The sequence below is a fragment of the Palaemon carinicauda genome, chromosome 12 (genome assembly GCF_036898095.1).
Source record: "Palaemon carinicauda isolate YSFRI2023 chromosome 12, ASM3689809v2, whole genome shotgun sequence".
Classification (NCBI taxonomy): Eukaryota; Metazoa; Arthropoda; class Malacostraca; order Decapoda; family Palaemonidae; genus Palaemon; species Palaemon carinicauda.
This window is the reverse complement of record NC_090736.1, coordinates 15271563-15283732: the sequence shown is the minus strand read 5'-3', so window position 1 is coordinate 15283732 and position 12170 is coordinate 15271563. Positions and strand designations below refer to the sequence as shown.

At 40.9% G+C, this 12170-nt stretch overlaps 1 long non-coding RNA gene across 1 annotated transcript; it reads right to left on the bottom strand.

The window, feature by feature from the left end:
• Positions 1 to 109: 109 nt before the first annotated feature.
• On the bottom strand, positions 110 to 10350 carry LOC137650521 (uncharacterized). The gene is made up of 3 exons (XR_011045974.1): positions 10227 to 10350; positions 8555 to 9244; positions 110 to 1308 (listed from the first exon to the last, which is right to left on the bottom strand). It is a non-coding gene; the product is annotated as an uncharacterized lncRNA (long non-coding RNA).
• Between the last annotated feature and the right edge of the window lie 1820 nt (positions 10351 to 12170).

Here is a 12170-nt window from a genome sequence, read left to right as displayed (position 1 = left end):
GCAAATTTACTTATGAGTCACATTGTGTTTGTCTCTTCAATTACATAAACAATTGGCTTATTGAGAAAGTCTCAAGATTTTCATTGATCAAGCTATTTTGAAGAAGTGTTTCAATTCTTTCATTCTGCCTTGTTTCAAGTATTATTCTTCTGTCTGATCTTCAGCTGCAGATTCTAATCTTAATTTTTTAGACAGGAAATTACAGCCTCTTAAATTGCTTATTCCTGATCTAGATATTAATCTCTGGCACCATTGCAGTTAGTTCATTATGCATGTTGCATTACGTTTTTCATAATCCTGACCATCCCTTGCAACCATATCTTCCCGGACTACTGTCCGGAAAGATATAATTGCAAAGGATGGTACTCCATCCTGTTCATAATACTAGGTATGCAGTTAATTCTAATAGTCATGCTTTCTCCATCATGAGGCTCAGTACTCCACACTATTCTACAAGTTTATTCTAGTTGTGACCAAGTTTTGCAATCATCTTATCTTCCTAATCAGACAGTTGAATCAATTGAACTTCAAAAGACTCTCTTTATAGTTTATGTATGAAAGATATAGTTTAATGTTGTTACTGTTCTTAAAATATGTTATTATAATTGTGTATTACTTCTCTTGTACTTTATTTATTTCCTTTCCTCATTGGGCTATTTTTCACAGTTGGAACCCTTGGGCTTATAGCATCTTGCTTTTCCAACTAGGGTTTTAGCTTACCTAGTAATAATAATAATAATAATAATAAAATGCAACAAATTTTCTTTTTTTTCTAATCCATGCAAATAATCTGGTTCCAGTGAGATGTCACATTTACCTGAGTCCAACACGCCCATTAGCTTCTTTAGAAGAGATAGAACTGATTGTAAATACAAAGGGATGGTATCATAAGCAGCTTGGCAGCTTGCTTTCAGTCACTTCCTTATGAGCAATGTAGTTCCAGTGGCTGTGCATTCCAGCTGAGCGCAGCAAACATTTTCCGTAAAAAGGATATCATAGGCAGCTACAGTAGTTGCTTGGCCCGTCCATTTTAACATTCACGGTCATATTCATCTAAGCCCAAAAACATCTTTTAAAGTTGAAACAGTTAACTGCATAAATAATGCATCATATGCATTAAGTTTTCTGTCTTTCACATGTAAATATCAGATTCAAAACACTTGAAAAATCTTTTCAGGGCAATGAGCTGTTTATCTAAAAAGTATCATAATCGTTGGGTTTTCGTCCTCTTCTATGCAGTGAAAACACATTCCAGATTCTGTTGATGACATCTGAGCATAACCTTTTCTAGTATTGACAAAATTTACCCTGTGGAGGAAAAAGAACAACTTGAGATGCAAACTAACATTAATAATAATATAAATCTTCTGAAATAACTAAATCCAGAGTAAAAAAGAACAAAACTATATAAATTAAGATTGGAAAAGGAACAGTATTGATATGTTGCGAAATTTCAGATAAAGAAGTGTACTTGTCCTTGTAATTTTGCTCTTTATCTTTATGTTTTCACAGGCATAATAATTTAACTTTTGTTTATAAAAACTTAAAAGATATCAAATAAAGATGACAAATTCGTAGATAGTTTGTATATTTCCTAACTATACAAACCTTGGCTATTTAATAGGATTATTACTTTCGGCTTAGTTGAAATGACGAGCCATTAATTTTTTAACGAGGGTTAACTACTCACACTGCTAGTTAGCGGGGGGTAGGGAGGGTAGCTTGCTACCGCTCCCCCTCACACACCTGTGATTGAGCTCACTTTCCTTGGAGGAAGGACTTCAAGGGGATAGGGCTGGCGGGCAAGTTTGGTTAAATAGCTAACGTTTGTATAGTTAGATAAAATACAAATTATCTACGAATTTGTCATTTGTTCCATAACTGGAATACAAACAATGCTATTTAATAGGGGTGACTCACCCATTAGGAAGGGAGGATGTCCCAGCCAATCTGGCTTTTTGGCTTTACCCGGGGGGTCTTTATCTGAGTGTATTAGCACTCAAGGAATAAGGAGTCCCTGCGGCTTGCTAAAACCTTGCTACGCAAGGTTCGTGGCCTACGCAAGCTGTGTGTAAGGTATGTAGAAAAGTGACTAGTCCTAAAAAGTTATTCCGAGTTCTTTAGATGGAAAACTGTGCATTAGGACTTTCCCAATACCACCTCGTCAGGGTATGGGGACGCAACAGTATTAATCTTAATACTAGGTACACAAGGGAGCATGGTTTACCTGCAGTGGTTTGAGGTCAGCTATGCAGAGAACCTAGGATGCTGCTTTCCCCAAGAGAGGGGAGAATGAAGAAAAGAATAAGGGCCAGTCAAACCTTTTCATTCATGCAGACTAAAACCAGGGACGTAGCTATGCCCCAGACATAATGAGCTCTGGGGCAACGTGACGGAGGAGGGTCTGGATTCAGTGCATGGTCAATGACCCTGCGAATCCAAGCTGAGATGGTGTTCTTGGTGAACCCCTTCTTGGTCCTTCCTGTGCTGACGAATAGTGCTGGCACACGAGGACGGGCTGCGGCTGTTCTCTTGAGGTACAGCCTCAAAATCCTTACTGGGCATGGTAAGAGATGGTCTGGGTCATCTGTTACAGTACGGAGACTAAAAATCCGGGAGGAGTCAAATCGAGGATCCACTACTGCCGGGTTCTGAGTCTTAGAAATAAACTCATGGACAAAGCTGAACGTTACCTCTCCCCATCCCCTTGCATGGGTGTTGTCGTATGAGAGACCATGAAGTTCACAGACTCGCTTGGCCGAGGCCAAAGCTAGTAGGAACACCGTCTTCCAGGTTGGGTGGCGATCTGTTGCCAGGCGTAATGGTTCATAGAGAGGTCTCTTAAGAGACCTGAGAACTCGAACCACGTTCCATGGGGGAGGTCTCACTTCTGACTGGGTGCAGTTAAGTTCATAACTCCGTATGTACAGAAAGTTCTAGCGATGAAGAAATGTCCATTCCTTTCAGTCTGAACGTGAGGCTTAAGGCTGAGCGATAGCCTTTCACTGCCGAGACTGAAAGGCGCATTTCTTCACGCAAATACACGAGGAACTCCGCTATTGCTGGAATAGTGGCATCGAGTGGAGAGATACCCCTTCATAACACCAACCACAGAAGACTTACCACTTTGCATGGTAGACTGCTGCTGATGATTTTTGCAGGTGTCCAGACATCCTGATTGCAACTTGTTGCAAAAATCCTCTCTCAGAGAGGAGATGCTGGATAGTCTCCAGGTGTGAAGTCGTAGCAAAGTTACGGCTTTGTGGAAGATGTTGGCATGTGGTTGTTTGAGTAGATTGTGTCGTGGAGGGAGTTCTCTCGGAGGCTCCGTTCAGAGTTGCAGAAGGTCCGGAAACCATTCTGCGTGATGCCATAGCGGAGCTATAAGGGTCATTGAAAGATTGACCGATGTTCTGGTCTTGTTGAGTACCCTCCTCATCAGACAGAACGGGGGAAAGGCATAAACGTCTATGTTGTCCCACCGTTGTTGGAAAGCATCTTGCCAGAGAGCTTTGGGGTCTGGGACTGGGGAACAGCACAGGGGGAGCCTGAAGTTCAGGGCCGTTGTGAAGAGGTCCACAGTCGGAGAACCCCACAAAGTCAGGACTTTGTTGGCTACTAGATGATCCAAAGACCACTCTGTATTCACTATCAGATGCTCTGCTCATGTTGTTGGCGAGCACATTCCTTTTGCCCGGAATGAAGCGTGCCGATAGTGGTATCGAGTAGATTTCGGCCCATCTCAGTATCTCTACTGCTAGATGGGATAGTTGCTGCGAAAAAGTACCTCCTTGTTTGTTGATGTAGGCCACTGCTGTGGTGTTGTCGCTAATCACCACCACTGAGTGGCTTGCCAGGAATTGGTGGAACTGTTGAAGGGCCAAAAAGACGGCCTTCATCTCTGGGAGATTTATGTAGAGGTACTTTTCTGACTCTGACCAGAGGCCTGAGATCGTGTGGTGCAGCATGTGGGCCCCCCCACCCTTTTTTTGAAGAGTCTGAGAACAGCATCAAATCCAGGGGGAGGACGAGAAGGTCCACACCCTTTCGTAGAGTCTCGTGTGTCACCCACCACTGAAGGTCTGTCAGTTCCGCAGGTCCCATGGGGATCTGGACGTCTCGGGAGTCGTGTGCTTGATTTCACCGGGACTGGAGTCGTCACTGGAGGGATTTCATCCTGACGCGACCAGCGATCATTGGGAACTAGACGGGCCAGCGATGAAAGGTGACCGAGGAGACGTAACCACGATTGGGCTGGAAGTTCTTCTCATCTGAGAAAAGGTCTTGCGACCTTCCTCAACCTTGCTATCCTGTCGTCTGATGGGAAGGCTTTGTGGAGAGTGGTGTCTATAATCATGCCTAAGTACACCAGTCTTTGAGTGGGAAGGAGGGAAGACTTCTCGAGATTTATCATGATCCCTAGATCTTGGCAAAGTCTCAGAAGTTTGTCTCGGTGTTGAAGAAGGGTTGACAACGAGTCTAATAGGATTAACCAGTCATCCAGATAACGGAGGAGACGGATGCCAATCCTGTGTGCCCAAGATGATACTAGAGTGAACACTCTGGTAAAGACTTGTGGTGCTGTGGAAAGGCTGAAGCACAGCACCTTGAACTGGTATATTCTGTTGTCTAGGCTGAATCTTAAGCACTTTTTTGAAGACGGATAGACTGGGATCTGGAAGTACGCATCCTTTAGGTCCAGTGTGCACATGAAGTCTTGCGATCTTACTGCTAATCTGACCGTGTCTATTGTCTCCATGCTGAACAGAGTTTGTTTGACAAACTTGTTCAGAGCTGAGAGGTCGATGACTGGTCTCCAGCCTCCAGACACCTTCTTTACAAGAAAAAGTCGACTGAAGAAGCCTGTGGATCCGTCGAGGACCTCTTGGGAGATCTGGGTCTGGACTTCTGCCCGAAGGGCTTGCCCCCTTGCCGATCCCATGGCAAGGGAGTTCAATGACACTGGATTCGTCGTCAGGGGAGGTAAAGATGTTATGAATGGGACGCGATATCCTAGATTGATCACGAAGATTGTCCAGGAATCGGCCCAGGAGTTGCTTCCACCTGTTTGCACAACTTTTTAGGCATCCCCCCCCCTCGTGGTGGAAATGCAGGGGGACTGCCTATCCTAGTTTTTGCAACCTCGGCTGCTCCCTCTAGGAGTTTTCCCTCACCAGGAGGACTTTTTGCCTTTCCTGTCTTTGACAAGAAGGGGCTTAAACACCGTTGGCTTCGCTGCTCTTCTTGTCGTCGTTGTGGTCTTGGTTGGATGGGACTGCTGTGGTGCTGGAGGTTTATAGGGCTTAGATGTTAAAGCCCTATGGAGGAGGGAGTCTTGATGAGACTTCCTCCGCCTCTCAGCAGCATGTTCCACAACCTTAGGATGAAACAGATGGGACCCCTCTATGAAGGAATGTCTGAGCCTGTTGATCTCGACGCTAGGGACCTTCTGGTGGAACCTCTCAGCTACTGCATCTCGACGCTTCAAGATGGTACTTGCCCACAAGTTCGAGACTTGGTGGGCAAGAAACTTGATCGTGCAGGTACCTGAGAGTAGGAAGGTTTCCATAGCTTTCCTGGTACGTTCCTTGGAAAAATCCTCGGATCGTATCAGGATACCTAAGGTCCCTACCCAGATGTCCAGCCACAAAGTAGCTTGCATACCGTACTTTGTGACCTTCTCCTGATTAAGGATCTCGGTTGCTGAGAACGAGACCTGTCGGTTGGAGAGTCTCTCAAGAGGGATTCCCCTGGTTAGCTCTTCCAGAGTGGTGAAGAGGAAGAGCTGAACTGGGCTCCTCCAGGATCTAGAAGTACTGTACCTCCTCTAGCTGTACGCGAGGAGGTGGGAGGAGCTTGTTCTGGTACCGGCACAGTTGGAGGAGGCAAACTCAGAGAGCTGCTGGGAGATCTTGTCCCTGGTACTCTTCACCCCTTGGGACCAGGGCAGGGTTGCACTGGTCTTTGAGGGTTTCTGAGTACCAAAGATGTGGTCTAGGACCGTGTCCTTGCCCTCTCGAGGGAGATCTCTGGGTCGGAAAGCCCATTGAGAACCCTCATTAGAATCAGAACCTGCCAGAATGCATTTTCTGATTCTTGCTGGTCTTCTCCTGCTGTAGGACTTGCAGCAAAGTCTCCTTCTGTCCCCAAAGGCTCTTCTTGGGGTGAGTCGCAGACATTCCCTAAGTGGCTGGCTGGCTCCATTCTAGCCCTAGTGAAGGACTTCGGCAGAGTCTTGGAGTCTTTGGATTCCTTCCGGGGAAGGAGGTAAGACTCCAACATCAAACGATCTGTATGGCATGTCCCTTCTGTTCTCAGATTGAGGGAAACTCTCGGCGTGAAGAGAGATTTCCTCCATTGGTGCGATGGGAGAGTCTCTCTCTTCGCGTGGTTCCCTAGGTGACGGGGCATCTTCGTCCGACAGGGATGGAGAGTCTCTCTGAGAAACAGGAGGAACTTGCCTCGATGGTCTGCATGGAGTCAGCTTCGCTCTCGGGGAAGTGACCGTGTCAGAAACTCCTCTTTTCCTCTTCAAAGGGGTAGAGGAAGCCATGGTTCCGTGCCTTAGGTCTAGAGCTATAGGTCGCTCTGATGAGCGATCAGACAAGACAGGCTTGAAAGCCTGAGTTACGGCTCTGATTAAGGCACGGAACCAGAGCTGCGCAGAACGAGAGTGATGGCGCACAGTTGCGCACTTTGGAGGAGCTATATTAGGCTCAACAGGCGACAGGAACGGCGATGGAAGGTCGGCAGGTCTGTTGGATGGATGGTCGACGTGTCCTTTAAAAGGACGACCATCCACTGAAGGAGATCGTGAATGATCTGCAGAGAAGTTCAGGACCGAAGTCACAAGACTGGTTGCAAGTGCAGTGATGGATGAATGAAGGTCTAGAGGTTCCTCTGCTGGGGACTGCAATATTGACGTTGTATCAAAGAGGCGCCTCTTCACCGCAGGTGAAGGGAGACCTTTAAGGCGAAGAGGAAGGCGGGCCTTCCGACGGATGCGCCCTCTGGGGGCCATTGGGTCAGCAAGCTGACCGTCAGCAGTCCTCCGAAGAGGAGTCTCAGTAAGTGAACTCCCCCCAAGGAGAGAAACACTAGCAGGAGAGACCGATGATGAACTTAGTTTCCATCTCGGAGGATGGTCCGAAACGGGGGAAACTGAATCGGCAGCTACAGTTGTAGAGTTTGGAGTGGCAGAGGAGATGGGTGATGCTGCATGAGACACCTCTGACATCACAACGTCGACAAGAGTCAGGAGATCTACCTATGATGGCGACGATGACTGCTTAACAGAAGCACCCATGCGGATGAACTTCAAAAGGGCTTCCTTGGAGGGCAAACCCGTGAGCCCCAAGTAAGACCAAATCTGAAACAGGGAAATTAGTGACAATGCTTCACCCAGGGGGAGAGGTGGGGCTGCTTCGCTAGGGGAAGCAACATCACCTCTCGAAACCCGGGGTTGGTCGATAATAACATGGTCTACGCTACTACTCAACGGTCTCTCATAGGACACCGACCGAGTAGGAGCTTCGGAGGAGGGCTGGGCGACGGAAGAAGAGGCCTTGGGTTTTTCTCCCTTCAAAGCAACCTTTGAAGGAGGAATATACCGCTTGGACTTGTTCTTTTGCCGTTGAGAAAACCTCTCCCACTGGGAGGAAGACCATTCCCTACACTCACTACACTTGTTAACACTATCACACCGTTGACCTCTGCAAGAAGGACAAAGGGCGTGAGGATTAGTCTCGACCTCCGACATGTATGTTCCACAAGGGCGGCCGGAGAGTCCAGGGCAGGTGTGCATGGTCGCAGAAGTCAACTTCACGCACACTCTAAGAGAAAAAGAGAAAACAAAATGCCATTAATGGCTGCCAAAAGTTGGCGAGGATGAAGAACGGCAACGACTGTTCACCATCCGAATTGAAAGCAAAGTGAACTCAATCACAAGCTACCCTCCCTAACCCCCGCTAACTAGCGGTGTGGGTAGTTAACCATCATTAAAAATTAATGGCTCGTCATTTCAGCTACGCCGAAAGTAATATCCCTATTAAATAGCGTGGTTTGTATTCCAGTTACGGAACAATTAAAATGTAATGCTGTGCACAGTATCTTGACCAAAGATTGTTAAGCTTTTTAAAGAAGTAATTTCTATAAAATTTTGGTCATGATTTCACTAATTCAATGTATGTTCTCATATAGACAACAAACATTGGTGTGAAAAAGTATTAGGAGCTTCAATTACTCCATTAATAGGACAAAGAAACTTCTTAACACAACAAAACATTACCATTGTGCTTTTAAAGTACAGTACAGAAAAAATAACCTTAATTTGTTACTAAAAAAAGCTTATTTTATTAATACTGTATCAAGCCTAATAAGATAAACTTTGCAAGTTTTAGTTTCTAGCTAAAAGTTTTGTTCAAAGAGGAAAATTGGTTAATCATTGAAATATTCCTCTTACTATTATTAATAACCTTGTATGTAGGCTGGCCAACTGTCTATATTACTTTGTTATGATAAAAATAAACTTAACTGGACACTGAAGCATACACACCTTTGGTAAAAACTCTGTAAGCTTTTTTGTACAGTTCCGTGTATTGATGATCAGCTTCCAGTAGGCTGTCCAGTCTATATGAGTACCACATCCTACATCTTAATCTTCACTGCTGTCATAAATGCCCCCAGATGGAGTAACAAGTTTTCCTCTATCCATGCAAATAATCAGGATACAGCAAAATGCCAAATTTTCCGGGCACAACACAGCCATGAGCTTTTTCAGATCAGGCAGAACTGACTGTACATACAGGGATATTGTATCATAAGCAGCTGGTTTTCAATCACTTCAGTATGAATAATAAAGTTCCAGTTACTTGTTTATTCCACCTGAGCACAGTAAACATTTTGCATAAAGTGGACATTATAAGTACATATTTGTTTGCCCATTTCATTTTAATAGTCACTGCCAAATACATCCAAGCCGAAAACCTCTTTAATCATCTTCAAAGTTATAAAAGTTGACTGTATATAATGTAGAAGGTATAAGTAATAAGTTTTCTGTATTTTCAGTTTAAAAGTCAGGTTCGACACACTTTAATCCTTTTCAGAGCAGTCAGCACTTCATTTGTTCACCACTAGCATCAAAATCACTAAGTTTTCATCTTCCATGTAACAAAAAACAGATTATAGTACTGTGGACTATTGATGAGACACCTTAACTTTCTCTAGTGTTTAGACAAAACTGACCCTGTGCAGAAAAAAATAGCAATATAGTATAAGAAAATCAAAATTAACAATTATATAGTTCATTCATAAATAACTTACTTCCTTGAAACTCCAAAGAGGGAATGAATGGAAATAACTATAAAGTAACATAGGAGAATTAACTAATACATGATTGAAACAATAGTTTTTACAATTGTTCTTGTTATGTTATTACAGGACCACTAATTAAATCTACTTTTGCCTATAAAGATATATTAGAAGGTACTCACGGAAATACATTAAGATACTTGAATACTGTACTGCAAAGCAAGTTTAAATGTAGTAATAAATTACTTCTTTCAATGTACTGCAAGACTAACCTCATTCTGTTTCTATCAAGAAAAATAAATTCAAATTTGCAAAGTTTTGTCTCTTAGCTAAAAGTATTTTAAAGTGGTTTTACTACTTTTTGGGGAAAATTTACAGTTTCATCCATTATGGGAAATCTATTATAATAATATATTTCCCGAATAAAGCAAGTCTTTTGTAGTATTTCTGTAAAATATTATCTGTCGCAAATGCCTAGTTCTTTATATATCGACTATCAAACTGGCAACAGAAATTACAGCCACTTCAAAACCAGATTATAATTTAGGGAGATATATTAAAGGGCAGGATATGTAAAGCAGTGAAACCTTGTGAACAACAGCCTAAGATAATTTAATGGTAAACAATTACGAGCAAAACTTTAATTTTTAACTTGGTACACGAGTAAGTGTGGCAGCGAGATTTATGATAATTTCCAAGAAATTACCATATCACATTCAGCCCTAATCAGACTCTATTCTAATTGTTGCTTCGATGAAATGCAATTTTCAAAATTAGACTGCTTATATTAAACATTTAAATCAAGTAAAATGACAGAACCTAAAGGATATTATAGTCCACAGTAGGTTTCATGTCTCTAAATGAGCTCAGCTATACAAGGAAATTACTAGAATCATTAAAGTTTTTTTTTTTCTTACCTATTCTGTTTTCCATTTCTTGTTCAAAGGTCTTTATTTGTGCACTTTCTTGGCCATTATTTACCAAAATTAAATGTATTCCTGTTGGACAGGAAAACCGGTATCTGACATTTTTAATGTAAACAATACAAAACTTTTGTAAATTTGTATTAGTTCAAATGGTTTTGTAACTGCACCCCAACTCTACTTTTTTTTCTGTAGGTCTCATTATTATTATTATTATTATTATCCAAGCTACAACCCTAATTGGAAAAGCAAGATGCTATAAGCCCAGGGGCTCCAATAGGGAAAAATAGCCCAGTGAGGAAAGGAAATAAGGAAATAAATAACTGAAGAGAACAAATTAACAATAAATCATTCTAAAAAAAAGTAACAACGTCATAACAGATATGTCATATATAAACTATTAACAACGTCAAAAACGAATATGTCATATAGTTTAAGCCTCTAAGACTTACAATAATGTCGAAAGAACGTGAAGGTGAATTCAAACAATTTCATCGTTTATGTTATATTAATTTAATAGTATGGACAGCTCTCAGAGCAAGGCTCCATGATCACCATAGGGTTAGGCTACTCTTTACTAACAGTAGTATGAGATAAGAAAATGTCAATCAAGCTAAAAGTCAGTAAAAGTCAGTAATAAAACCAGTATTCAGTTATAGATCGGAAATATGGACTCTATGAAGAAGTAAAGCTTGAGAGAGCAGAGATGTGAATGTTGGAGTGGAATATAGGAATATCACTGCTTGGAAGATATGAAAAGGAAGAAATAAAGAGTGGCAGGCAAAGAATTAGATAGCGAGAAAAGGTAAGGGATGATACATAACTAAAGCATACAAAGTTATCGTTCCTTAATATCCACTTATATATATATATATATATATATATATATATATATATATATATATATATATATATATATATATATATATATATATATATATATATGTGTGTGTGTGTGTGTGTGTGTGTAAATATATATATATATATATATATATATATATATATATATATATATATATATATATATATATATATATATATATATATATATATATATATATATATATATATATATATATATATATATATATATGTGTGTGTGTGTGTGTGTGTGTGTGTGTGTATATATATATATATATATATATATATATATATATATATATATATATATATATATATATATATATATATATATATATATATATATATATATAGAGAGAGAGAGAGAGAGAGAGAGAGAGAGAGAGAGAGAGAGAGAGAGAGAGAGAGAGAGAGAGAGAGAGAGAGAGAGAGAGAGATCTTACTTGTTTGCGAAGTAATGAAAATATAATTTGTCAATTGGCAACTCGTCTATGTGTGGATTAGCGAGAAAACCTATCGTGTAATATTTCAATGGGATAAATGAAATGCATTTAATAAAATCTAAGAATAACATCTAAAGAAAACAATTTACCACAAAAATGTCTCATGCTAACTCGTTTGATAGATAGAAAATCATGTAAGCTTTAGTCCACTCCAATTTTAGCAATACTGTACACAAGAAAGTTAAATTTACCGAGTATTCTATTACATGATAACCGATGATCTTGTTTAGGACAATAATTTGACTAAACATTGCCGGAAATTTATAGCAAATGTTTGTTTTATCATAGCATTGGGAATTTTGTATCATAAATAATAACATTAAAAAAAATGTACCATGATTGAACTCATAAAATGCTTAAATCTATAGAAATAAAACACTTTACAATAGTCTTCCCTTGACCAGTTTTCTTTCGTTCTTGTAATTGTGAGATGATGGTAAAACTGAAGCTGGATACTACATTGTAATAGGTATCCTGTTTATTATTACATTTTGGTCTTATCATTCTTTGACATTCTTGTAAAGGTAAGTTAATTTTCCTTCACATAAGCGCTATTTTTTTCGGTGCTAACAGA